Source organism: Salvelinus sp. IW2-2015, linkage group LG4p (genome assembly GCF_002910315.2).
Source record: "Salvelinus sp. IW2-2015 linkage group LG4p, ASM291031v2, whole genome shotgun sequence".
Taxonomy (NCBI): Eukaryota; Metazoa; Chordata; class Actinopteri; order Salmoniformes; family Salmonidae; genus Salvelinus; species Salvelinus sp. IW2-2015.
The window spans coordinates 2,443,234-2,469,935 of NC_036841.1; the positions used below are offsets into that span (position 1 = coordinate 2,443,234).

Genomic DNA, 26,702 nt, shown 5'->3' on the forward strand with positions numbered 1-26,702 from the left:
ATAGAGGCCGCCCCAGGCCACTACTATGCTTCACAGTAACCATAAAGATAGAGGCCGCCCCAGGCCACTACTATGCTTCACAGTAACCATAAAGACAGAGGTATGGGCTGTCAGTCTCTCAATCAACCTGAGTCCCTGTATGTTCCAGATAAGGAAGTGAAAAGCCACTGGTGACGTACCTTCTCTGTCATTTTCTTCCAGTCGAGCCTGAAGATGACAGTGATGAAGAAGCTGGACTGTAGAATTACACAGATTAACAGGCCTAACCAGAACCCTGTGTAGAGGAGAGGAGAGGAGCTTTGACCAAGGACAGAGAACATTGTGTCATCTTCAATACAGAATAGCCCTGCTATTCATGATTCTTAATTGCTAGTGAGAGCAAACTATTTTTCTGAATGTTTTTGTACCACATTTCTGAATATGATCATAACCATACTTCTGTTGCAAGTATATAGCAAGGCAGTAAGAATGACCAAAGACCTCTGGTCATGAAAAGGATGTCTAAAATTGTGTTTGGTTTTCATAAAATTCAGAACTGAGTACATACCTACAACCCTGAGGCCAGCAGCAAACATCAAAGAGATGCCCAGTGGAAGGCCCACGCAGTAGTAGGTGATGAGATTAGCCATCGCTGCTATCTTCTGTTGGCCCGTGCCCAGGATGATTCCCATACACACACACTGGGACAGACAGACAAATCTCAGATTAGTGGGTGTTAACAGAGAGAGACAAACACTGTTGGCTGGCTTTCACCAGGTTTCATGTCTTATCACTCATTCAACCAATGTTCCTGGGTCCCGGAAAATTACACAGACTATCTCTCTTATTCCACTGTATATTAATGAGTTCTTATTGTAGCAGTATTATTGTATAAAATGTTATTACTTTTTCAATGGTTACAAACCACTTGAGTGCACTTACCACTAGCCCATCAAAGAACTGAAGAACACAGTACACGTTGAGAAGTTGAGAGACCAGATCTATGATCTGCCTGAAAAGGAAAGAGAGCATGGTTATTGAAATGGTCAGGTTCCAATTTGGGACTGTCTTGACTTGAATCATGATGTTGAATATACGTACACTCTACTTACGCATCAGAAGTAAACATGAAGCCGATTACTGTTTTAGTAGAGATCAGCATGATTCCCTGAATTACTGCCATTGAACCTAGAGCATGGGACAGAGGAAAAAGACCAAGCACTACTGCAAAATAACTACTAGTTTGTCAAAGTAATTATTGTCAATTTAGTTCACCATAGATCACCATAGATGGTTTAAATAAGGGCCATATGAGCTGGGGGAAGTGTGTGACTGACCTGAGAGGGCGAGGGACACCTTGCTGGTGAGGATGGCCCCAGCTGTGTCTCCGGCCCCCAGGGCGTTCCCCACACGAACACATGCTGCAGCCTGGATCCCCAGGGGGAACTTTACCAGCACAACACAACACGTTATCTAGACGCCTCTTAAACAGCTTGCTGTCTTAGTCTAACCATGCCTCAAACAAAGTTAATGTGTGTTTTCTCCTCAAATTTTACTTTGACCTGTAGCCTACAATTTTGAGTTATTTTTCAACTTATTTGGACTGGATAGCCAGGGCATTGGGTTTTGTTTGGTTTCCATGATAAGACTGTTAGGGTGGGTGTGTAAGGAGTTCTGTACACAGTACCATGTAGTTGATGAAAGCCAGCATTATGACTACGTGTTGAGCAGCCAGGTCCACTTCACTCAGCATGCCTGAGAAAGAGAGAAGGAAAGAGAGAGGGGGAAGAATGCAGAGGTGGATGTTACATAAATATGGTTGTTTTGGCCTTTTGAATGTGACTGTTCATTGGTTCATTGGTGTTAACCTTAAGAGCTGAAATGTACCTGCAAGGAACCCCCCAAGCTCATAGATCCACCATTCGAAACACAGCATCAGTGTACTGGGGATGGCTAGTTTCATATAAGAGCCCCACTCCTGCAGCGCTTCTGTGGTCCAGCCTGTAGGGAGAGACAATGGCCTGTTCATCCCAACACAAACCAGTCGATTTCAGTGGGTCACATTCATCAGGCACAATCACAGAGATGTGGACGTTCTATTACCTCCCCATGTTTTCACATGTAGCTTCTTCCAACAAATGTAAGCAAATAAGAAGGAACATATGTAGAGTTGGGAAAGCGTATTAGCTGCTGCCGACCCTCTAGAAAACAAACACACACAAACAAAGAAACAAAAACACACTCCATGAAATGATAATGAGCATTGCATACTTACTGGTACATACTTGATACTCTGACTATGTTAGTGACTGTTAAGAATATAGCACTGTTATCAATGTGTATTGTGTGAGCACACCTACACAACTCCCAGGTCCATCCAGTAGAGCAGGATATAGTTTGTCACCACGTTGGCGATGTTGGCCGCTGCTGCTGTGTACATCTGAGGCAGTATTATCCCCTGAGCACAGAAACACACTCGTTGATATGATTATAAACATCAGATTCACACCTATGATTGTCTTACTCCTTAACCCAGATGATATACAAGAGACTGGGATGAGGATGCCATCATAGAAATAACAATGAATAGAAAGGGCGTCTCCATATAAGTCATTGATGGCATAATGGGTGGACTGGCAGCCATTTTGAGTGTACCCATGCCAGGAAGTAAAATCAGGAAGTGTACCCTTCAATCTGTGCTGTGATTTGTTGAGTCAACTCAACTGATTTTACAAAAAAAAAACATGAGCCACATCAGTTAGCATCATTTGAATGAACATGCTACATTACCATGGTAATCCAGCATCACTTGATAGAACATTCCAAAATAACATGAAAATTATTGCATTACAATACCGGGGCAGCCGTTGCGAGTGTACCTATGAATTTACTAGTCAATTGCCAGGGTAAGAGCTTCCAAGGCCATTCTATTCATTCTTATTTCTATGGATGCGATGAGGTGTGAGAAACAAAACAAGTCATGTGTAGCCCAGCTGCACGGTCAGTGTACCTGGTTTTGGAGATAAGAAGCCTGAAGTTGATGCAGGAAAATAGCCTGAAATAAAGAGATACAGAGTAAATTACAAAGACAGGGACGAGAGGATGTTTAATGCAATTTAATGAGAAAACACTAAATGTACTATTCATCTAATAAGGATAGGTTAATGGAGCCGGCGAGTTGAAAACAGACTAAATTGAAGACACTCTAAACAAGTGGGTGTTTGATAAAATAGACAACTCACCGGCACTGCAGGTAGGTAGGCGATGACATACAGCTGTGCTATCCTAAAATACAGAGCATATATTCACTGTTAAATCACACTAAATTACTACACGTGCTTCCATGTATTGACCCTATACACACCACATACTGCTACACTCTATCCATTTACCATTATGTTGTCCATAAAAATCCCCTATTCAGGCAGCAGAGTCAAAATGTTGATTGCGTCTAGAAACGAACAGCAAGCTGTACATCTCATTGAGTAAGTCAATTGGCTGTGAAAACATTGCCGGCGTTTCCACTGAATGGAGTGTTTGTGGAATTGCAGGTTGCCACATTTGATGCTGAGAGCAGCCAGAAATGGTGTTACTGCAGCTAAGAGAATGAAGAGTTATGGTCTCCCCAACTAGCATACAAACAAGCACATATCTTTACCCAGCATCAGAGGCACGGCGCCGTGCATCGGCTGTATCTGTGCTTTGCTCTGGTCTGAGTCATACAGTGTGAGTAGGGCCTCATATTTTTCCTGACCATGTGACCTGATCAGGAACAACAAGTGTTAAACATATCAAAATATATTTTATATTTGAGATTCTTCAAAGTAGCCACCCTTTGCCTTGATGACTGGGGTTCCTGAGTGGTGCAGCGGTCTAAGGCACTGCATCTCAGTGCTAGAGGTGTCACTACAGATCCTGTTTCAATTCCAGGCTGTATCACAACTGGCTGTGATTTGGAGTCCCATAGAGTGGCGCACAATTGGCCCATTGTCGTTAGGGTTTGGCCGGGGTAAGCCGTCATTGTAAATAACAATTTGTTCTTAACTGACTTGCCTAGTTAAAGAAAGGTTAAAAAAAGACAGCTTTTGCTTTTCCAACAGTCTTGAAGGAGTTCCCACATATGCTGAGCACTGCTTTTCCTTCACTCCTCGTTCCAATTCATCCCAAACTATCTCAATTGGGTTGAGGTCGGGTGATTGTGGGGGCCAGGTCATCTGATGCAGTACTCCATCACTCTCCTTCTTGGTCAAATAGCCCTTACATAGCCTAGAAGTGTGTTTTGGGACATTTTCCTATTGAAAAACAAATGTTAGTCCCAATAAGCACAAACAAGATGGGATGGTATATCGCTGTAGAATGCTGTGGTAACCATGCTGGTTAAGTGTGGCTTGAATTCTAAATAAATCACTGACAGTGTCACCAGCAATGCACCCCCACACCATCACCCCTCCTCCTCCATGTTTCACGGTGGGAACCATGCATACAGAGATAATCCATTCAGCTACTCTGCGTCTCCCAAAGATACAGTGGTTGGAACCAAAAATCTCAAATTTGGACTCAGTCCAAAACAGATTTCCACCGGTCTAATCTCAATTGCTTGTGTTTTTTGGCCCAAGCAAGTCTCTTCTTATTATTGGTGTCCCTTAGAAATGGTTTCTTTGCAGTAAATCGACCATGAAGGCCTGATTCATGCAGTCTCCTCTGAACAGTTGATGTTGAGATGTGTCTGTTACTTGAATTCTGTGAAGCATTCGTTTGGGCTGCAATTTCTGAGGCTGGTAACTCTAATGAACTTATCCTCTGCAGCAGAGGTAACTCTGGGTCTTCCTTTCCTACGGCGGTCCTCGTGAGACAGTTTCATCATAGCGCTTGATGGGTTTTGCGACTGTACTTGAAGAAACTTTCAAAGTTCTAGAAATTTTCCACATTGACTGACCTTCATGACTGACCATTACTGACCTTCAAATGTATAAACTTTTGACTGGTACTGTACATTACTGCTTTACCCACTTCATATGTATATAGTGTATTCTAGTCAATGCTCATCCTATATAAATACTGCTGTGCACACCTTCTCTATTCATATACTATCAATACTATCTATACACGCCAGCATATACATATATATTTATATTCTGGACTCTGACATTGCTTGTTCTGATATTTCTTAATTGCTTTCTTTTAATTTGGTTGAATTTGTGTGTATTGCTTTATATTGTTAGGTATTACTGCACTGTTGGAGCAAAATCCATAATAATTTCCCTGCATCTGCAATAACATCTGCAAAATATGTGTTTGCGACAGATATGTACGTGATCATTTCTCGGGCCGACTCTTTTCTCTGTATACATCAATGATGTCGCTCTTGCTGCTGGTGATTCTCTGATCTATCTCTACGCAGACGACACCATTCTGTATACATCTGGCCCTTCTTTGGACACTGTGTTAACAAACCTCCAGACGAGCTTCAATGCCATACAACTCTCCTTCCGTGGCCTCCAACTGCTCTGAAATGCTAGTAAAACTAAATGTATGCTCTTCAACCGATCACTGCCCGCACCTGCCCGCCCATCCAGCATCAGTACTCTGGACGGTTCTGACTTAGAATATGTGGACAACTACAAATACCTAGGTGTCTAGTTAGACTGTAAACTCTCCTTCCAGACTCACATTAAGCATCTCCAATCCAAAATTAAATCTAGAATCGGCTTCCTATTTCGCAACAAAGCATCCTTCACTCATGCTGCCTAACATACCCTCGTAAAACTGACTATCCTACCGATCCTTGACTTCGGCGATGTAATTTACAAAATAGCCTCCAACACTTTACTCAGAGAATTGGATGTAGTCTATCACAGTGCCATTTGTCACCAAAGCCCCATATACTACCCACCACTGCGACCTGTATGCTCTCGTTGGCTGGCCCTCGCTACATATTCGTCGCCAAAACCACTGGCTCCAGGTCATCTATAAGTCTTTGCTAGGTAAAGCCCCGTCTTATCTCAGCTCACTGGTCACCATAGCAACACCCACCCGTAGCACGCGCTCCAGCAGGTATATTTCACTGGTCATCCCCAAGCAATACTCCTCGTTTGGCCGCCTTTCCTTCCAGTTCTCTGCTGCCAATGACTGGAAACAATTGCAAAAATCACTGAAGCTGCAGTATTGTATTTCCCCTCACTAACTTTAAGCACCAGACTGTCAGAGCAGCTTACGATCATTCCACCTGTAACAGCACATCTGTAATAGCCCACCCAACTACCTTATCCCCATTATGTTTATTTTTTCCCTCCTTTGCTCCCCAGTATCTCTACTTGCACATTCATCTTCTGCAACATCTATCACGCCAGTGTTTATTGCTAAATTGTAATTATTCCGCCACTATGGCCTATTTTTGCCTTGCTTCCCTAATTTACTACATTTGCACTCACCTGTATATAGATTTTTTTTATGGTGTTAATGACTGTACGTTTTCTTTATCCCATGTGTAACTCTGTGTTGTTGTTTGTGTCGAACTGCTTGATTTATCTTGGCCAGGTCGCAGTTTGAAAATGAAAACTTGTTCTCAACTGGCCTACCTGGTTAATTAAAGGTGAAATATTTTTTTTTGAAATAGCATTGACTTTATGTTTTGAATTTTGACACTGTAGGTGTTACCTGGCCACTTCAAGCTCCTGGCCCAGAGCAGCAGGATAGACTGGGTGTTTGAGGAGCATGGCCCAGCAGGGGAGACAGAAGAGCAGCAGGATCAACACACTCCTCTGGAGAATACCCCCACACGCTGCAGGTTCTTACCACCAAATGTCTGCTCAGACCCACAGACACACACACAACACACACACAGACCAGACAACACACACACATACGACACACAACACACACACACACACACACACCACACACACACACACCACACACACACACACACACACACACACACACACACACACACGACCAGCACACACACACCACACAACACACACACACACACACACACACACACACAACACACACCCCCACAGTAGTGAAGAACATAAGACATTATCGTTAGGGTCACAGACTGTGACAGTTGCATATATTTCAACAGGAACGTATACTTCAACTACTGCATGTTTCATATACATGTACATACCTGAGATACCAAAGTGTCACATGCTAAGGCAAGTCCACCTCCTGTTGCTGCAGTCGTAACATTAATAGTCTGAAGAAGACCATCAAACACATTTACAGCACACGATTACATTAAGATTCACATTCTTACAGTATGTTGATGGTTTTTTATGATAATTGATTATTGATTATTACTATCCCCTTCCTTGTGGTTCTTCAAAGGAATGCCAGAATCTGTAGGGACCTGAGGTGATGTTGTAATATTTCTTTCCATTCTCCCTCCTTTCCTCTCCAACCACATACAGAGGAGACATTTTCTTATCTCAGCTGATAGATCCCAGCAGAGTACACAACATAGCCAGAGGATTGACTCACCGCGCAGGCCAGGCCATAGCCAGCTAACACTGCATTCCCCAGGCGACCACAGAACATAGTGATGACAAACGGAAGCAGGTAGTTTAGGATTCGAGACAGCAGCTAGAGGAAGAAAACACTCATAAACAATAACAAACACCCCACTGGGCAAAAACCCAAGAATCTATGTGATGATGGTGAATCAACGTTGAAAACTCATTGGATTTGCTAAAAGTCATCAACGTAAAGACATTTCACCTCACTTTGAACCTAAATCCAATGACATGGTGAAATGTTTTGTTGATTTCACGTTGAATTCACAATAGTTGACAACTCAACCAAATGTAAATCCAAACTAGACGCTGAACTGACGTCTCTGCCCAGTGGGAGAGACATTACTTCTAAGTCAATCAAGAGAAATATACTTGAAACACTAGTTCTGATGGGCTTTAGTGTCCCTCGGAGTGTACTTTGAATAAATCATAGTGCCATTAGTATGCACTGCACAGTACATCCTGTAGCCTGTTTGGAGCTATCCACTCCAAACAGGGCCACACAATAGTTGTGTCCCAAATAGCACCCTATATTCCCTTTATAATGCACTACCTGGTCAAAAGTAGTGTTCTATATAGGGAGTATATGGTGCCATTTGGGAAACACACAATAACACACAACAGGCTAGGTGGGCAGTGCCAGTCCTTACCAAGGGTCCAGTCATGCGGAGAATGTGGTAGAACTCCTCTCTGTGTGCCAGGGGGATTCTGTGTCTTACCCAGCGGCAGCAGAACAGTTTGTCACTAGACTCCTCCATTATAGGTAAATTAGAATTAGAAGTGGGCCCAGATGCCAGTGTCGGCCCAGAGTCTTCCATCCCAGCCTCTGTGTCTGTGTGTGTCCCCTCTCAGTCCTCAATAGTGTTACTGTTGGGATTGTGCTGTAACTCCCCTGTCACTGTCAGCCAGACAGCTCCTCTGCAGCTGTGTAAGCACTGCTCTGGTCAGCAGGTCACCAACGCAAAGTTTCAACATCCCAAAAGGCTTACATATTAAATACAAGCGTGAAGCATCTCAAGTGCCTTGTCATTGCATAATAGAAGGACTCAGATTAACAGAACAACACGTTCAACCCAAAATACAGTACCAGTCAAAGGTTTGGACACATCTACTTATTCAAGGGTTTTTCTTTATTTTTATTTGCCTTGATGACAGCTTTGCACACTCTTGGCATTCAACAAGGACCAAGCTGGAAGAGATACAGACCAATAAACACCAGTATTTCTATTGCAGGTCTTTTAACTGAATGACTAATACTTGTTGGGTATTTATGCTTTGTTTGTATCAAATGGATGGGGAGTGCCAACAGAGAGAAACATAATGATTTACATACATGCAATTAACCTTATCATCATCCTCTTTCCTCAATGTGAAAAGAAATGAGATAGGTGATTAAGAGCATACAGTGATCGTTGATAATATTTTTATGACAACAATCTTAGCTTCTGACCAAGCAATCCACCTCAACTGCAAAGTCAAGTTCAAACTATTCAACTAGATGTGTGTCTATCATTGTGAAGGATGTAGCATCAAATGTTAAAGAGTCTGACAATCTCCCTTGTCAGAGCAGCAAAGATCACCCGGTCAGTACACTGGCATAAAGCAATAGAAGATCCAGCCTGCTTCATTTACCTGGCCATCTGTAACATTGCGATAGCAGACGGTAATGCAAATGGGAAAAATATATCTTATGGATGGAATATATCCGCATATTCTCATAAACACTTTATGGAAACGTGACTGTTGTCTGAAGTTTGTTTATGGAGGAGAATTACAAACCAAAACCAGTAGACACACCCACAAACTATGAAGACACCTATCAGGTAGAGAGAACTGATGACAGTGACAGGGAGATGTAATATCTAACTGCACTCCCACTCTCTCAGCACTGGAGGGGGCAACAGGGCTGTAAATACCTGGAGGGATGAAAGCTGTCTAAAATCTCAACAGTTATCAAAAGGTTCCAAAAGGGTTCTTCAGCTGTCCCTGATAGGAGAACCCTTTTTGGTTCCAGGTAGAACCATTTTGGGTACCATGTAGAACCCTTCTACGTGAAAGCCAAAATGGTTCTACCTGCAACCAAAAGGGGTTCTTCAAAGGTTTCTCCTATGGGGAGAGTGTACTGTGTCAGTCTCTGGACCAAGCCTGACTAAATCCATCAGGCCACATCAAACATAATGTGCTGTGTCACTTGTCATCTTGTTGTTTCCCCTCTGATGCCCATCTGTTATCATGTAGTTCACAATCTCCTGGACTGATGATGGCACTTCATAACCCTGCTCTCCTCGCCTCTCTCTCTCTCTCTCTCTCTCTTGTTTGGACAGCTTAGAAACACAGGAACAGAGATATGTGAAGAGGAGACACAGTGGGAAGATTGGATGCAGCGTGGGAATCAAACCCTCGGGTCTCCATGGTCATTATACAGCTGATATGCTAAGAGCTGGCAGTGTTACCACTTGACCACAGGCACTGCAGCTATGACATATTATTGTCCCCTGGCTTCCTCCTCTAGGTCTCAGCCGCCAGGATGAAAATAAACCCCCTGGTAAGAGCCCTTCCCCCGCTTCTCTTCCTGGGCTGTTTGTGTCAACTAGCAGCAGGTCAATAAAAAACAACCCTCCTTCCTTCCAAAAAACACTACTGATATCTACCTCTCCACCAAGGAAACTATCCCCTTTCAGCACTAAGACAATGTTTTTCCAGTACATTGAGTACCAGTGCTTGGTGTAAAATGTATTTACCCTGTTATAGATGGGTATGTTTCATGTCTGAGTTGTGTATGCAGTAAACCGAGTTAAACAGGAAACACAAACAAAATAGAACAGAAGAATAAAAGCCTTGGAGGAAAGCCAACACGAGTCACCCAACCAAATTATAGTATTTTCCATAAATTATACAGCATGTCATATTCAGATGATATAAATGACAAACAGAAATAAAAAGCTACTGTAAGTACAGTACATTAAAAACACCCATGTACAGTAATCATGTCTGTTGTTTTTATAATAGTACCATAACAAATTATATGTTCTCTTGTCTTGGATGTACTGTAAGGGCCCGATTCTGACTTAGGAAATGTAGTTGGTATTCAGACTTAACTTATACAGATAAATAACAGGCATAGCCACGGGAAGATTTTTGGGGGTGGGGGTGCTGCGATCTTCTCACAGGGGGGTGCAGAATTATAATTTTTAGCCCCTGCTACATCGGTCCACTAATACAGGACTAGTAAAGGCCCTGTGCACTACTTTTGTGAGAAAAAATATATTTTCAAATATGATTATTTTTATTCATATGTGTTTAATTCAGATTTTCCCATGGCTATGGTAATAGCTTTGCAGGCGTGGTTCCCTTGCACACACTGAATACATTTAATTCAACCGCTGAAAATCCTCCCACTTGTTAGCCAACAGATTTTCTCGTAGAGTTTTCATTCATTTGGGTTTTCAGTACATTTATCTTAAGCCATCCCTTTAAATATGGTGTATCTGTAATTTGAAATTTGTCGGCAAACTAGAATACACATGGAGAACTGGTTCAGAATATAGGTATCAATTAAAGAAAGCCATGTAAATATATGCATATTCCTCTCAGTTTCAGCACCAAATGGTAGATTTAAAAACTCTCTGATCCTGTAGATTATTTAGGTACATTTCTGAGTTGGGAAAGTATGTATGAATCATAAAAAAAACAGTCTTGGAGAGCCTTTACTCACAAAATATATTGATGAATTAAAAACAGTTGTTTGATTCATCCTGAAAGTTGTCATATTCAAGTTCAATCCATTAAATATTAGAAGGTGGAAAAAAGTGTACAATAAGTGTTAAACAATAGTCCTATAAATTTACCCTAATCCTCACTAGTAATAGAACTAAATGACAATGGTCCAGTTGTTATGAACCACGTGTCAGGCTCCAGGTTTAACATGCTATGTGTGGTCTAAGAGCTGCAGGTTAGTCTCAGTAAAGGAAGGGAACATTCTCAACTCTAAATCTTCTTCTGTAAACAAGTAGTAAGGGTGCTTGGAACAAGAAATCTAACACATGAAAAAAAAAGCTATTTCATCTTTGTGTTTATTTTCTTTAACTCATAGTAGCAACGTGTTATTAAACCATATGCATACGTTTGGGCTTGTGCCCTCTTCAGGTTAACCTAGGCGAGGGGAACAGGGTGAATGTCAGCAGTCTGTGTGTACAGGACGTGTCCCAGGCCGACCACCAGGTCACCTTCACCTGCCAGCTAAAGAGAGATCCCAGCGTCAAAGCCTCTGTGATGCTGATTGTCCACTGTGAGTACTGATCAGATCCTCCTCTCCACCCTCTCCGAGTTGGGCATCTCCGGCGCGGCCCACGCTTGGATTGCGTCCTACCTGACAGGTCGCTCCTACCAGGTGGCGTGGCGAGAATCTGTCTCCGCACCACGTGCTCTCACCACTGGTGTCCCCCAGGGCTCTGTTCTAGGCCCTCTCCTATTCTCGCTATACACCAAGTCACTTGGCTCTGTCATATCCTCACATGGTCTCTCCTATCATTGCTATGCAGACGACACACAATTAATCTTCTCCTTTCCCCCCTCTGATAACCAGGTGGCGAATCGCATGTCTGGCAGACATATCAGTGTGGATGACGGATCACCACCTCAAGCTGAACCTCGGCAAGACGGAGCTGCTCTTCCTCCCGGGGAAGGACTGCCCGTTCCATGATCTCGCCATCACGGTTGACAACTCCATTGTGTCCTCCTCCCAGAGTGCTAAGAACCTTGGCGTGATCCTGGACAACACCCTGTCGTTCTCAACTAACATCAAGGCGGTGACCCGTTCCTGTAGGTTCATGCTCTACAACATTCGCAGAGTACGACCCTGCCTCACACAGGAAGCGGCGCAGGTCCTAATCCAGGCACTTGTCATCTCCCGTCTGGATTACTGCAACTCGCTGTTGGCTGGCCTCCCTGCCTGTGCCATTAAACCCCTACAACTCATCCAGAACGCCGCAGCCCGTCTGGTGTTCAACCTTCCCAAGTTCTCTCACGTCACCCCGCTCCTCCGCTCTCTCCACTGGCTTCCAGTTGAAGCTCGCATCCGCTACAAGACCATGGTGCTTGCCTACGGAGCTGTGAGGGGAACGGCACCTCCGTACCTTCAGGCTCTGATCAGGCCCTACACCCAAACAAGGGCACTGCGTTCATCCACCTCTGGCCTGCTCGCCTCCCTACCTCTGAGGAAGTACAGTTCCCGCTCAGCCCAGTCAAAACTGTTCGCTGCTCTGGCACCCCAATGGTGGAACAAACTCCCTCACGACGCCAGGTCAGCGGAGTCAATCACCACCTTCCGGAGACACCTGAAACCCCACCTCTTTAAGGAATACCTAGGATAGGATAAAGTAATCCTTCTAATCCCCCCCCCCTTAAAAGAGTTAGATGCACTATTGTAAAGTGGTTGTTCCACTGGATATCATAAGGTGAATGCACCAATTTGTAAGTCGCTCTGGATAAGAGCGTCTGCTAAATGACTTAAATGTAAATGTAAAATGTAAATGATGGACAGACATCTATCATACTCCGAGTCCTCATTCTCAGTCCTCATTCTTAGGAAGCATGGATCAGAATATGAGGGAATTAAGCATGAGTGCTTTCTCAATTGTACTCACTCGTGTTCTAAAACACCAGTCTCAACGTCAACGGTGAAGAGGTGACTCCAGGATGCTGGCTTTCTAGGCAGAGTTGCAAAGAAAAGCCATATCTCAGACTGGTCAATAATAAGAAAAGATTAAGATGGGCAAAAGAACACAGAGACAGAGGAACTCTGCCTAGAAGGCCAGCATCCCATAGTTACCTCTTCACTGCTGACGTTGAGACTGATGTTTTGCGGTACTATTTAATGAAGCTGCCAGTTGAGGACTTGTGAGACGTCTGTTTCTCAAAAATGTACTTGTCCTCTTGCTCAGTTGTGCACCGTGGCCTTCCACTCCTCTTTCTATTCTGGTTAGAGACCGTTTGCGTTGTTCTGTGAAGGGAGTAGTACACAGCTTTGTACGAGATCTTCAGTTTCTTGGCAATTTCTCGCATGGAATAGCCTTCATTTCTCAGAACAAGAATAGACTGACGTGTTTCAGAAGAAAGTCTTTGTTTCTGGCCCTTTTGAGCCTGTAATCGAACCCACAAATGCTGATGCTCCAGACACTCAACTAGTCTAAAGAAGGCCAGTTTTATTGCTTCTTTAATCAGTACCACAGTTTTCAGCTGTGCTAACATAATTGCAAAAGGGTTTTCTGGTGATCAATTAGCCTTTTAAAATGATGAACTTGGATTAGCTAACACAACGTGTCAATGGAACACAGGAGTGATGGTTGCTGATAATGGGCCTCTGTACGCCTATGTAGATATTCCATTAAAAATCTATTTAAAAAAATCTAATTTCCAGCTACAATAGCCACTTACAACATTAACAATGTCTACACTGTATTTCTGATCAATTTGATGTTATTTTAAAGGACAAAAATGTGCTTTTCTTTCAAAACAAGGACATTTATAAGTGACCCCAAACCTTTGAACGGTAGTGTACATTTACAATAGAATTCATAGCATGATACATCTATTTATGCCTTAGCACACACTCAATTAAGTTGGAAAGCCCTATTGATCCCTATCATAATATAATATTCCTCTCCTCCTCCTGATCCCTCTATTCCTCTCCTCCTCCTGTTCCTCTTCTCCTGCTGTCCTCACAGATCTGTCAGGTACAGACAATGTGACAGTGGAGCAGTTCAGTGACATGGTGCTGTCCTGTCCCATCTACGCCAAACCCCCTGTGACGGTGTCGTGGCTGCTGGATGGGAGGACCTAGAGCTGGTCGGCGGTGGGGCAGAAGCCAAAGTCACCATCACCAAGGCCCTAAGGGACCTCCACCCAGGACTTTTCAACTGCATGGCAACAACCACAGAGTATGGAGACACCACCAAGTTCTTCCGGCTCACTATGGAAGGTTAGAGCTGTCATGGAGAGATCAGAGAGAACTGAATGGTGCTATTATACTGTGGTAAACATACAGTTCAAGTCTGGGTTAAACTCAGATTATTGTCATTTCTATCACCTGAACAATAGGTCATTTTCTGAGAGAGGTAGCTTGTGAAATTATAGTCTGTCTGGTTGTTGTAGATGCAATAAATGATAGTCTATAAGTTTTACAGTTCGAAAGAAGATCATGTTAATACCTTCATAAACATAGTTCAAGTCTGGGATACTATGACATTAGTACCATCATTTCTATCAGAACAAACAGACAGGACAACATGTGCTTTTCTGAGAGAGCTTGTGAAATGACTGTCTGCTTGTTGTATTGTAACGTTCTATACATTGCCTTGGAAATAATAGACAACGCAGCGGGAAGTGCCGGACCCAAAGTTAAAAGTTAATCTAGTGTTTTCATGTGCAGAACACATTCAAATACCATACCTTTTCAGCCTGCAGCATTCCGCCCTGTAACCCACTGCTGGTTTGTTTCTGATGCAAAGCAGGGTTGGTCCCTGGATGGGAGACCAGATGCTGCTGGAAGTGCTGTAGAAGGGCCAATAGGAGGCACTCTTTTCTCTGGTCTAAAACATTTTTCCCAATGCCCCTGAGCAGTGATTGGGGACATTGCCCTGTGTAGGGTGCTGCCTTTTGGATGGGACATTAAACAGGTGTTTTGACTCTCTGTGATCACTAAAAATCCCATGGCACTTATCATTAGAGTAGGGGTGTTAACCCCGGTGTCCTGGCTAAATTGCCAATCTGGCCACCTAATCATCCCCAGCTTCCAATTGGCTCATTCATCCCCCCTCCTCTCCCCTGTAACTAGTGTTCTCTGTAAACTTAACAGGTAAAAAAAGATATACGTTTATGTCTTTCACAGTGCTGGAAGTAAGAGATATGTTCTTCAACGGTACCTACACAGTTACGGAAATGTTGTAACTAATCTAATTGTTTTCTTTTGTCTAACATCCTGCCGATAAGAAACATCATATATTTGACCTAAGTAATAAAGAACCGAAGTCTAACAATTATTTGATTTCTGGTCAATTATAAAATGAATAAGTGACTGAAGGAACTTATTTTCTATTATATTCTTTGCTTATTGAAAGCTTGTCACCTTGCCAGGTCTTACCATGCCTGGATCCTGGCAGATAAATGCTAATGACTCATCTACACTCTCATGAATGTGATTCCATAAAGTTCCATATTGATGGCCAGCATGCGAAGTGCAGAAACAAGGGCTCGTCCTGCAGCTCTTCTTTTGAGATCCAGGGGAATAAAACCACTAAAGCCAGTTAAATATTGACGAAATCAGATCAGATGAGACCATGCAAGCTGGCAGTCAAATCCAAAGACGTAGCCAGTATGGGAATCGTCTGAGAAATGATAGGCTCAGGTGCGTGACCTTTCGTGGCTTGGGTGCATGACCTTTTTTCTAAAGGGCATTTATTTAAATCCATTTTAAGGCAATTCATTTTTTGTCCTCTGAGTTTAAATAGATAACAGCGACAGAATTAATCATATTTTCAAAAGAGAACATTTTTTAAAAGTATTCTGATGGAAACCACTATATAATGAATACATGAAGTAATCTAAAGAATTTATTTCCAAAGTTTATTTCCCTTCTACATTTTTGGAAACTAATAGTAGCCTCTGTAAAGAAAGCACAGCAGTATGTGTGTCCCACGCTGGATTGTCAGGGGAAACTTTATCTGTATGGCCTTCATCATTGGGGTAATGTGCTTCAGCGGAGTGTGTGTGAGAGAGACTGGCTGGCCCTCAGAGGAATCTATCTATCTATATCTATATCTCTCTCATTCACCGGGCTGTTTATCTAGGCAGAGTTTAAAGCATTTCCTCCCTGCTGTGGCATCCAGAATTCACCGGCAAGATCACAGGACAAATTAAGCTTTGGATTTGTGTCCAGGAATAACAATCCCAGTGATTCAGCACTGGCACGTGGTTGCACGCTCTGAAACTACCTGCCATAGAGAGTTTTAGTAGAGAGTTCTTTTGGCGCGAGATAATTCTGGAAAAGTATGAGCTGGAACGTTACTGCTGTGCAAGTAGACGTACAGTATGTGTCCTGTGAATAAGAATTTTGATGTACTAGTCAATTATATTTGCGTAACTCACAACGAACAAAACATGATCTGCTGCTGCATGCCTTCTGAGTTCTCTACTCCCCTGTTTGGCGGCCTTATACTTCTGTTTCACAACCAAGACACGCAGTCGCATATTTCCTCAGTCTTTATGAGCACTGAAGTGCTGCGCTGCTAGGGGCTATTTCAGGCCACATTCTACAAATCATAACAACCACTTTCAGTGGGACTCCATAGTGGTCTTGAGATCACTTTCTATCAAGTACATGGATTACCTAACATGTTACAAAGGTCACCTATACAGTGCCTTCAGAAAGTATTCAGATGCCTTGACTTCTTCCAAATTTTGTTAGGTTACAGCATTATTCTGAAATTGATTCAATAGTTTTTTCCCTCATCAATCTACACACAATTCCCCATAATGACAAAGCAACAACAGGTTTGAATTATTTAAAACAAATGTTTAATAAAAAAAACTACTAAAATATCACATTTACATATGTATTCAGACCCTTTCTACTCAGCACTTTGTTGAAACACCTTTAGCAGTGATTACAGCCTCGAGTGTTATTGGGTATGACGCTACAAGCTTAGCACACCTGTATTTGGGGAGTATCTCCAATTCTTTTTTTCAGATCCTCTCAAGCTCTGAAAGGTTGGATGGGGAGTGTCGCTTCACAGCTATTTTCTCCAGAGATGTTAGATCAGGTTCAAGTTCGGGCTCTGGCAGGGCCACTCAAGGACATTCGGAGATTGTCTTGGCTGTGTGTTTAGGGTCGTTGTCCTGTTAGAAGGTGAACCTTTGACCCAGTCTGTGGTCCTGAGCGCTCTGGAGCAGGTTCTCATCACAGATCTCTCTGTACTTTGTTCCGTTTATCTTTCCCTCGATCCCGACTAGTCTCCCAGTCCCTGAAAAACATCCCTACAGCATGATGCTGCCACCACCATGCTTCACCGTAGGTATGGTGCCAGGTTTCCTCCTGAAGTGATGCTTGACATTCAGGCCAAAGAGTTTAATCTTGGTTTCATCAGACCAGAGAATCTTGTTTCTCATGGTTTGAGAGTCCTTTAAGTTCCTTTTGGCAAACTCAAGTGCGCTGTCATGTGCCTTTTACTGAGTAGCTTCCATCTGGCCACTCTACCATAAAGGCCTGATTGGTGGAGTGCTGCAGAGATGGTTGTCCTTCTGGAAGGTTCTCCCATCTCCACAGAGGAAATCTAGAGCTCTGTCAGAGTGACCATCGTGTTCTTGGTCACCTCCCAGACCAAGGCCCTTCTACCCCGATTGCTCAGTTTGGCCGGGCGGCCAGCTCTTGGAAGAGTCTTGGTGGTTCCAAACTTCTTCCATTTAAGAATGATGGAGGCGACTGGGTTCTTGGGAACCTTCAATGCTGCAGAAATGTTCTGGTACCCTTCTGCAGATCTGTGCCTCGACAAAATCCTGTCTCGGAGCTCTACAGACCATTCCTTCGACCTCATGGCTTGGTTTTTGCTCTGACATGCACTGTCAACTGTGGGACCTTATATAGACAGGTGTGTGCCTTTCCAAATCATGTCCAATCAATTGAATTTACCACAGGTGGACTCCAATCAAGTTGTAGAAACATCTCAAGGATGATCAATGGAACATGTTGCACCTGAGCTCAATTTCGAGTCTGAATACCAATGTAAATAAGGTATTTCTGTTTTTGGGTGGAGGCTAGTTTGAAGAATCTCAAATATAAAATATATTTGATTTGTTTAACACTTTCTTGGTTACTACATGATTCCAAATGTGTTATTTCACAGTTTTGATATCTTCACTATTATTCTACAATGTAGAAAATAATACAAATAAAGAAAAACCCTGGAATGAGTACGTGGTACTACTGGTACTGTATGTGCTGAGACGTGTGTGTGTGTCGAGTGCGTTGTTGTCTTTCCAGTCCCCTCTCTCCCGCTGTGTGAGACATATTTCAAAGTGATTGCATGGCATGATGGCCCTCTGCTGTGTTGTCGACCATTTAAGGGAATAGCTTTGCAGCCAAAGAAATCAAGTGCAATTACTCAAACTGAATGAGATGGAAGTCACGACTCCTATCATAGCCCAAAGGAACAACCCTGCCAGGTTTCAAAAAGCCTTTACAATTAAGGGAATTCTTTATGTGGCTAGAATAGAGGTAATGGTGGAACTCTAATAAACTATTCAGAAGAACAATAGTTACTACATACTGTAGGCCTGGTAACTGTGGAGGAAGATAAATAGAGTTGCAGTGATCATAATCCCTATACTATCAAGTCTAGAAAGCTTGTGTTTTGCCTCAGAGTGTATTTGATGGAGAGGTAAATGTTCGTTTGACTTTGAAATTACCAGTGACAATGAGTACATGAGTCTTATAGGGATACTGCTTTCATTCCAGATATTGATCGACCCAGATGGGCTTGGCAGTATGACAAATGGTGTCAAAAAGTAGGCAATACTTTCTACAGACTTCCTGTGAACTAACTTTTCTCCCCATAAATATATCCATGAATATATCAAAGACAAATGAGATTCATAACAACAAGGATAAGGACACAGGAAGTCAAAATAAGACTGCGAGGGGTTCAATTTCAGGGTTAAGTTTGACAATGTACCAGTTTGACAATCTGGTAAAGCTTTCCAAATAGCTGTGGATTAGCATAAATATTAAGAAGAGGTCTGCACAAAGCTGTGTGATTATGGGCTTGATGGAGTCATTAGAACGATGGGACGTTTATCAAGGAACGTTGGACCAAATTGAGCGTTTGTCTGTGCTCTTTTTTTTTATTACTGACAGGATAGTGAGAGATGGTTGAAGTCCATTAACACAATGAGAGGAAACTATATCATATAAACAAATGTTTCCACTACATTAAAACTGTACAAAATGTTCAATTTGATTTCTGCAGCAGTGTAACTCTGACCATACATTTTTCCTCAAGATAGAATAGCATGACAATAAATAAACAAATATCACTTAATTCACATAAATTATGTAAAATATTGAATGACAATTTTTTTGTCCTTCCCACCACATTTTATAGGAAACAGGCCAGCTGAAATCAGAATTACTGTAAATGGCGTACTGTACAACACTCAATGGTAGTGTCGTTGAAAATACAGTGAGTACCATACAGTGTACAACACATTATATTGATGGGAATGATAAGTTCAGACATCGCCACGATCAGATGACATTGTCATGATCAAGATACAAATCACAAATCCAACTGTATATCATCCTATCAACAGTATTCACCCTCAGACCAGGACATTGTTGCTGGTATGTTATTGACATTATTATAGGGATGGGGATACAGACACTTTGTATGTTTTAAATATAGCTACTGTTCTGTCATTAGTTTAGTAAGCTTAGGTACCGGCCCAAAGGTGTGTTACTCTATGTGGTTCAATAAAAGAGGAAAGCAAATAACGGACTCTCTCTCACTCTCTCTCACTCTCTCTATGCTTCTGATTTCCTGCCAACAGAGAGGATTCTTCTCCAGTCAATGGGGTTTGAAGCTTAACCCTGAGACAACTCTAAAGCTCTTGCTCTTTCTCAACAGTTATAAAAACCTTGCCAGTGCAATTCTTGGTGAGACACTCGTGTTAAATCTGACCCATATGAGAGCACACTACTACTCCTGCCTTTAAGAGCACACTACTACTCCTGCCTTTAAGAACACACTACTACTCCTGCCTTTAAGAACAACACTACTACTTCCTGCCTTAAAGAAACAAACAGTACGACTCCTTGCCTTAAGAAGGCACACTACTTACTCCTGCCTTTAAGAGCACACTACTATCTCCTAAAAACTACTACTCCTGCCTTTAAGAGACCACAACTACTTCCTGGCTTTAAGAACACACTACTATCTCCTTTAGCTACTCCTCTTAAAGAACACACTACTACCTGCCTTAGATCCCCTCTTAGAGCACCACTACTATGCTTTAAACACACTTTACTACTCCTGCCTTAAGAACACACTACTACTCCTGGTCCTTTTAAGAAGCACACACTACTCTTGAACACCATACTCCTTGCCTTTAAGAAAACACACTACTACTCCTGCCTTTAAAACACCACTACCTACTCCTGGCCTTTTAAGAGCACACTACTACTCCTGCCTTTAAGAACACACTACTACTCCTGCCTTAAGAACAACTACTTACTCCTGCCTTTAAGAGCACACTACTACTCCTGCCTGTTAAAGAACCATACTACTCGCTGCCTTTAAAGAACACACTACTACTCCTGCTTTTACAGAGACCACTTACTTACTCCTGCCTGTTAAAAACACCACTACTACTCCTGCCTTTAAGAGCACACTACTACTCCTGCCTTTAAAGAACACACTACTACTCCTGCCTTTTAAGAAACACACTACTACTCCTGCCTTTAAGAACACACTACTACTCCTGCCTTTAGAGCACACTAAATACTCCTGCCTTTAAGAACACACTACTACTCCTGCCTTTAAGAACACACTACTACTCCTGCCTTTAAGAGCACAACTACTACTCCTGCCTTTAAGAACACACTACTACTCCTGCTTTAAGAACACACTACTACTCCTGCCTTTAAGAGCACACCTACTACTCCTGCCTTTAAGAACACACTACTACTCCTGCCTTTAAGACACACTACTACTCCTGCCTTTAGAACACACTACTACTCCTGCCTTTAAGAACACACTACTACTCCTGCCTTTAAGAGCACACTACTACTCCTGCCTTTAAGAACACACTACTACTCCTGCCTTAAGAGCACCTACTACTCCTGCCTTTAAGAACACACTACTACTCCTGCCTTTAAGAGCACACTACTACTCCTGCCTTTAAGAGCACACTACTACTCCTGCCTTTAAGAACACACTACTACTCTGCCTTTAGAGCACACTACTACTCCTGCCTTAAGAACACACTACTACTCCTGCCTTTCAGAGCACACTACTACTCCTGCCTTCAGAGGCACACTACTACTCCTGCCTTTAAGAGGCACCACTACTACTCCTGCCTTTAAGAGACACACTACTTACTGCCTTAAGGAAACTTACACTCTGCCTTTAAGAGCACACTACTACTTCCTTGCCTTTAAGAGCACACTACTACTCCTGCCTTTAAGAACACACTACTACTCCTGCCTTTAAGAGCACACTACTACTCCTGCCTTTAAGAGCAGGCAACACTGAACAACCTTTGACTTCTCCCTCCAGAATACATGGTCTTTACTTGTCGTGCTCAGGAGCATATTGGAGCTACAGGTATTTACACCATAAATACTTAATACTTGAATATAAAGAAACGTACACACACACAATAACACACACTCACAGTGCATGCATGACGCATGACTCCCTTTCAGAATATACTTCAAATGTATACAAGACAAAATACCAAGTAGATACCACGCACTTTCTCATGAATGTCAAACTCCTACTTTGGTCAAGCAATTAGGATAATAATGTAATTTTCATAATTCTACACAACAACAAAATACAATTTAAGGCAAAAGTAACTATCAGTCACGTCAAACAACCATGTTAAAAAAACACACTTTTAAAATATTTCTGTACACAGTATTTCATTATAGAAAAATATGTGAGTTGCACAGAGTGGTCAGATCTTTTCCTAACCCACCATAGTACAGTAGATATGATGACATGGTATCTCATATCAATAGACACACCCCTTCATTAGTCCCAGCGACGACCCTTACAGTTCAAGATGTAGCTTTCCTAAAATGGATGGTAGCTAGAACATTCTGAATGATGTTATTTCACCTGACAAGAAAGTTAGGATCTATTGCAAGATATACCGTTAATAGAACATATTCACGTCTAAGTGTCAGTTCCATGTTTTAGACTTCTGACAATAACACCATTCAATCAGTTGTTTCATCATTCCTCATGTGAGGTCGTCATGACTACTCGGATGTCTGACTCTATCTCATCACAACCCTGTAAAGAATTTCGGTCAATTCAGTACAACCATTCCCTCAAACAGCTTTACAAAGCACATCATACTCAGTCCATCCATACATGCCCAGGATCCTGACAGAGACGGAGTAAAGCACGTAGTTCAACATCTGCGGTTAGATATAAGATCACAACAACAGCAAGCAAATCCCGCTATCGTATCTGAGCCAGCGGGATTCAGCATTCCACAGACATTGTCACAGCCTGCAGCGAGTGTGCTGAGATACAACACATCCTTTAGGATTCAGAACTACAGAACACCAAGCACCGCGGTATACTGTAGTACTTAGATAGTGGAAAGACAGAGAAACGTTCGGCTGTCCACTCTGTCGTCGGTTCAGTGGTCATGGACCCCCTACCAGGCTGCTGTCTGAAGCCGTGTTCTGCCTCACTGACTGACTGAATGAGAGAGGGAGAGATGGATGGATGGCTATAGGGCTGAGGCTGGAGTGGGGTTAGGTCAGGTCAGCCGGGCTGAGGAACATAAGGTTAATGTCCCCAGTGTGAAGCAGCCAGAGGCCCACAGCGCTCCTGGGGACACAGACCATAGAGAGGGACAAGATGTCTGTCCTATTTCTATAAAGGATAATTGCAGGAGTCTGTCGGTGTAGCTCTGCCACCTGTCAACACAGCAGGTCAATGAACACACTGTCTGGAACATCTCCTGGTGGTGTATTGCTTGGGCTAGAACATTCCTCCATAGGTTTCAACAGGATCTCCTCTGTTACTATTCCCAGTGGGAGACGAGAGGGAGTCTTCTAGCATTTGACTGTGGTGGCGTCTGTGTGTTGATCTCCTGTTCTGCAGCAAGTGTTTCTGCACCATGATACAAATTACCAAAGTGTCTCTCTCTTTGCTTGACAAAATATAACATACTGTTTCAATAGCACTGCCACTGAAAAAACTTGGACGTAATTTGAGCTTGAGAGGCCGCATTAGGATGAATGTATGGCTGTTTCAAGCATTAGGTGAACGCTTGAGGAATATTAGACATGATCTATTGAGTCCTGGGAGTGGAGAAGCTGTTCAAGATGTGTAGAGGGCCAAGCAGCCAAGCAGTAGGTTAACACAACTGATACCAGCAGAAGATCCAATATAGGTGACAACACTGTGAAAAGAAAGAAAGATTCATTTAGTTTAGTGGTTCCTATTCCAATCAAAGCCCAAAGCCATATACAGTTGAAGTCGGAAGTTTAAATACACCTTAGCCAAATACATTTAAACTTAGTTTTTCACAATTCCTGACATTAAATCCTAGTAAAGATTCCCTGTCTTAGATCAGTTAGGATCACCTCTTTATTTTAAGAATGTGAAATGTCAGAATAATAGTAGAGAGAATGATTTATTTCAGCTTTTATTTCTTTTTCATCAACATTCCAAAAGAATCAGAAGTTTACATACACCTCAATTAGTATTTGTAGCATTGACCTTCAATTCCCTTGTTTAACTTGGTCAAAACCGTTTCATGGTACCTTCCACAAGCTTCCCACAAATTAAGTTGGGTACATTTTGGCCCATTCCTCCTACAAGAGCTGGTGGACTGAGTCAGGTGTAGGCCTTCCTTGCTCGCACACACTTTTTCAGTTCTGCCCACAAATTTTCTATTGGATTGAGGTCAGGCTTTTGTGATGGCCACTCCAATACCCTTACTTTGTTGTCCTTAAGCCATTTGCCACAACTTGGAAGTATGCTTGGGGCATTTGGAAGGACCTATTTGCGACCAGCTTTAACTATCTGACTGATGTCTGAGATTTTGCTTCAATTATGATCCACGAATTCCCTCCTCATGATGCCATCTATTGTTGTGAAGTGCACCAGTCCCTCCTGCAGCAGCAAAGCGCCCCTACAACATGATGCTGCCACCCCCCTGCTCACAGTTGGATGGTGTTTCTTCGGCTTGCAAGCATAAAACCCCCTTTTTCTTCAACATGACCGATCGGTCATTATGGCCCAAACAGTTCTATTTTGTTTCATCAGTCCAGAGACATTTCTTCAACAATCTTTGTCCCCATGTGCAGTTGCAACCGATATAGTCTGGCTTTTTTATGCGTTTTGGAGCATTGGCTTCTTCTTGCTGAGCGCCTTCCTTCAGTTATGTCGACTATAGGACTTGTATTTACTGGGATATAGATACTTTACCTGTTCTCCAGCATCTTCACAAGGTCCATTTTGCTGTTGTTCGGGTTGATGGTTGCACTTTCGCAACCCAAAGTACGTTCATCTCAGAACAGAAGGTCTCCCTTCCTGCGGATATGACGGCTGCTCGTCCCATAGGTGTTATACTTGTTTACCTTATTGTATATTGTACATATGAACGTGCGACGAGAAGCGGGTACCTTCAGCATTTGGAAAATTGCTTCCCAAGGTCTATGAACAGACTTGTGGAGTTCTACAATTTTAATGTCTGTGTGGTCTTGGCTGCATTTCTTTTGATTTCCCATGATGTCAAGCAAAAAGCGGCATAGTTGTGAGTAGGCCTTTGAATACATCCCACAGGGTACACCCTCCAATTGGATCAAATTATTTCAATTAGCCTAATCAGAAGCGCTTTTAAAGCCCATGACATAATTTTTCTGGAATTTTCCAACGCTGTTTTAAAGGCACAGTCACTTAGGTGTATGTAACTTTCTGACCACTGGAATTGTGATCACAGTGAAACTGAAATAATCTGTCTTAGCACATTGTTGGAAAAATGAACTTGTGCATGGACAAGAGAATGTCGCTGAACCGACTTTGCCAAAACTATAGTTTGTAAAAGAAATGTGTTGGATGGAAAAAAATGAGAGTTTTAATGAAACCCCAACCTAGGTGTAATTCAAAACTCGTCGACTTCAACTTATTAAGGAAGACAGTGAATATCCTTACCAACTGCGTGTTTAAATACCAACAAAAGCCAACTAATTATTTAGTTCCTACAGGCCACTGAACGTGGACACAGCACCCATACTCCAATCTCCGTAAGCAGAAACACTATCCAAATCTTATAGAATGAGGGAGTTCTCCGTGCTGATTCGGACACTCCAGTTTGCGTACTCATCAGGCCTCTATGCGGCTCTGTAAAAATTGGAAAATAGGAGCAGTGGTGCTGGCTTGAAAAACAAAGGAGCTGTTCCTCTATTATAAAGCACAAGCTACCGCAGGCCTTCATGAATATTTATGAGGGAGTATACAGACTGATCTCTGCTCTCTCTGTCTGCTCTCCCCCCTCTATTTCTCCCTTTTCGCTTTCTTTCTTTCTCCACCCCTCTATCTCTTTCATCTCTGTCCATCTTTCTGACTGCAGTCTCTCTCTCCATGTTTCAATTTCCCAGTCTAATCTCTCTCTCTCTCCATCTCTCTTCTCTTCCTCTCCCTCTCTGCACCCTCTCTCCTCCTCTCGGACAGTAAAGCTGTTATTATTCTGTTTAGCTGTATAACTCATAATGCCTGCAGCACCTACTTCAGCTGTGATGACCCTCGCACCACAAAACATAACAAAATCAAGGTSAACATTTATTGACTGCACCAGAGTACAATATGAGCAAAGGAAATCAATCTGTGTTGGAGTGAAAGCTTTACAAAGCCTTATGTTCTCAAAGGCTGAGGACACAATGCTGAAGAACCAAAGGTGAATGTCTAAATTATTCAAAATGAATCATTTATTCACATTACATAACTGCTACTATGCTGCAGTAAAGGCTACAGAAATTACACAATGGAAGAGGGACCGTATATTTTCACAGCCTCAAGTACGACAACTCAGAAACACGTTCTGGGGGGATATTTTTCAGATTGTTGCTATTATAGAGAGACAGTATGATCATATAGTTCTAGGAGTATAATATAGGGCAATTGAAATACTTTAAGTGTGAGTTCTCACCTTGGCCCTGGACAATGAGACCCTTGTCCTCCTCCTTGTCCATCCTCCCTCCATCTCTCTCTGCCTGTCAGGGTGTGGCGTCTCCACGGTGTATGGAGGCCCGCCCCCAGACACCATGGCCGCCGCCCCCTCCTCCTCCCCCGGGATCCTGGTCAGACTCTGGTTGGCTCTGGGCCCGCTCAGGCTTTACAGGCATTAGGGGTAGGGGTGTCAGGGAGGGTCAGGGATCTCTCTCACAACAAAAACCAAAAAGGACAA

The 26,702-nt window shown here is 42.6% G+C and overlaps 1 long non-coding RNA gene and 1 pseudogene across 1 annotated transcript; both read right to left on the reverse strand.

Annotated features, from left to right (window-relative positions):
- Nucleotides 1–6: 6 nt before the first annotated feature.
- Nucleotides 7–8,444, reverse strand: LOC111957477 (multidrug and toxin extrusion protein 1-like; annotated as a pseudogene).
- Nucleotides 8,445–16,462: 8,018 nt separating this feature from the next.
- LOC139023727 (uncharacterized) lies at nt 16,463–23,689 on the reverse strand. Its single transcript, XR_011474866.1, has 4 exons — nt 21,667–23,689; nt 21,379–21,490; nt 20,912–20,936; nt 16,463–20,321 (listed from the first exon to the last, which is right to left on the reverse strand). It is a non-coding gene; the product is annotated as an uncharacterized lncRNA (long non-coding RNA).
- Between the last annotated feature and the right edge of the window lie 3,013 nt (nt 23,690–26,702).